Below are 2,931 nucleotides of genomic sequence, written 5' to 3'. Positions count from 1 at the left end.
GCACTGCGTTGTGACAAAGCTGCGCACAAACAGGAGTGGCATGGAAACAACCGCAGGCTGAGTTTGATGATTTGGTTTGAGTGCAGCAAAGGCAGGCAGACCAGTAGCACAGGCAGTAACAAGATGGCGGCGGTGTGCAGCAGCGAGTGTAGCAAGCTCTGTCCAGGGAGAGAAGAGACAGAAAGACATAAGCGTAACCTACTCAGGGCACGTAAGTGAAAAGTATAACAGTGATTTGGAGCCAGCCTGTTCCACAGGGTGGGGTGGGGCGGGCAGAGCGGCACCAGCACCTACAGGAGCACTCATAGGTAGAGGGGGGTGCGAGAACAATGGAATGGCTGCCTCCCAGACAGAGCTGCCGTACTGCAGTGATGAAGGAACAGGAAGAGGGGGGGGGGGGGAGGAATGGCACAGGAGGTAGACACACCTGCTCCTGCTGCTGTTGGAGCAGCTAGTGTAACAACCAGCAGACAAAGAGTAAGCTGAATTCAAGTCCTGCCTCTCATCTAGCGATCAGAGGGCATCTCAGGACTCAGAGTGCAGCAGTGAGGTCACAGCGTAAGGGGTGAGAGCAGGAAATGGCTGGTGAAGAAAGATATAGAGCTGATACATCTGCAGTTCCCAACATATACTAATAACTCACATTAGACACGTTTATTCACATATTTAGAGATTTAAAAAAAAGTTTTTAAAAAAACTCTAAATTGATGAGATTTAAAGAGTTTTACAGTACAGTAAGTGCACAGTGTATGGTTTTGTAACTTACAGTATCAGCTCTTTATTCAGCACCTTTAAATCCACATAAACCTCAGGGAACTGTTACCTGCTGCTTCACTAAATCACTATCGATCCAAATATCAATAGTATTGATACCAGTATCGATGCTATTGCGCTGGTATTGGTATTGATCTGATACCAATACCAGCGCAATAGCATCGATACTCGTCTCTATCCTCTACGTTCTCTACGTAGCCCGCTAAATTGTGTTAAAGAAATAATTTCTTTAGAAATATATACCTCAAACATGCACTATGAAAAATGTGGGAACCTTTTTTGTTGACTGTCATATCTATTTTATTTAGAGCCTAAAGCACATTTAAACAACAGAGGTTGACGCTTCAGGGTCGTCAAAAATTTCAGAATGCATGAAAAGCTGAAAAGGTGTGTTTTACTGCGTTGGATAATTATCGTGGAAAGTAAAAATCAGAGTTATTTAGTGGTCATTAAAATGCATTCAGAATTATCACATTCTTCTCATAAATGATGACACACTGCTCTCCCCTCCACAATCTGCCTTCATAGATTAAAAGTATTGGTACTGTTACCGGCAGTATGCGGCCTGTATTTATTTGGCGTTGGATCAGTACCAACATTTTCAGTATCGCACAGCACTACTGCTTTGATTAAATTATAATCATGCATAGAGGACTGGTTAAAAAACATGGTGTGCCTACAACTGTGGGTGAATGACACCAATCAGATACAGTGCATACAGTATATAAATAAATAAATAAATAAATAAATAAATAAATAAATAAATATATATGGCAGAAAACAATCAAACACTCTACAACTAGTCATCTTTCTTCCTTCCTTCTCGCCGCCTGTCTAAACTAATCTTCCTTTCCATGTTTGTGCTGAACAAGGTGAACACTGACACCATAACCTACTGCTGCAAATGCACTGCTCCATGCAGGAACCCCCACTAAACTGAGAAAAAAAAATCACATTACCACATTTACATTTAAAAAACAAAACCTGAAGAATAAACAGACTCCCAGGAAAAACACTTAAAAAGTTCATGTTTGCAGGGTTCTAAGAAACATCGAGATGTGATTGAAAAGTCAAAGGTGAAAGGTAACCAACGTCCATCCCTTTGAAAATTTGATCCTATTTCAGACTAGGAATTGATCTCCAAAGACTGGGACTGATAGACAAATAAACCCAACCGCATCAAAAGACTTGAGCTCACCAGCAGAGTTGAGCAGAAACAAGTGTCAATATGTAGCACGCACACCTGAAATCTACTGAATGTGCTAAAATAGTTTGCTGATTGCAGAGCTACAGTCAAGGATGTAGCACCCAGCATTATTATATAACATATTTTCACCAAAGCACCGTTAAATGTGGATTCACAGTGGAAAAAAAGGGAGCCATTTAGTAACTGGTTTAAAGGTGAACCACATTTAGCTTCTACATGTTATGCAGGCATATACATAACATTTCCAGGTTGCTATAGCCCAAAATAGCGGTCACAGCACACCTAGGACATGTATGTATGTGTATCTTATTGCAACTATACAATCTAGTCATCTACAGCACTTTCACTATTCAACTAGATTTTAAATGATGAAATCCTAAATAGCTGTGTACTATTTAAATGTCTTTTAGACTTGTAAAGAACAGAAAATTACTCAGTAGTTTTATATGCATAGAAATATCTTTTCAATGCCCTGAAAAGACATCTTTTCATCATTCTCTTTTCAACTATGTTGAAAAGAGGCCTGCCATGTTAGGCAGGCCTCTTCTGTCTCTGAATTTAAAAGTCTTCTTAAAACATATTTATTCGCTGAAGCCTTTGGCATTGATTAGAGGGGTTGACTCAATTTGTTTTAACATGTTTTAATTTATTGTATCTATTTATTTTATCGTATCTCATTTTAATTTTCTTTACGTATGCTATTAACATGTACAGCACTTTGTGAAACCCTGGTTTTATGTTAAAGTGCTTTAGAAATAAAGTTGGTATGGTATGGTATGGTAACTAAGTTTGAATGTGAAGGAACGCTTTTCTAAGTGTCTTTTCTTTCCCTCTGACCTAAAGAAGCTACTCTTACCTTTCATGTTTTAAAGTTGTTGAGACGTCTGTCAAAGTTGTTTTTTCTGCCCCTTTTCAATCAGTTCGTGCTGGGTGAGGTGTGATCATATTTG

The sequence above is a fragment of the Diplotaxodon limnothrissa genome, linkage group LG10, assembly GCF_057381915.1.
Source record: "Diplotaxodon limnothrissa isolate DT_005_m linkage group LG10, D_limnothrissa_male_GT1.1, whole genome shotgun sequence".
NCBI classification, from domain to species: Eukaryota; Metazoa; Chordata; class Actinopteri; order Cichliformes; family Cichlidae; genus Diplotaxodon; species Diplotaxodon limnothrissa.
Note: the sequence above shows the minus strand (reverse complement) of the source record.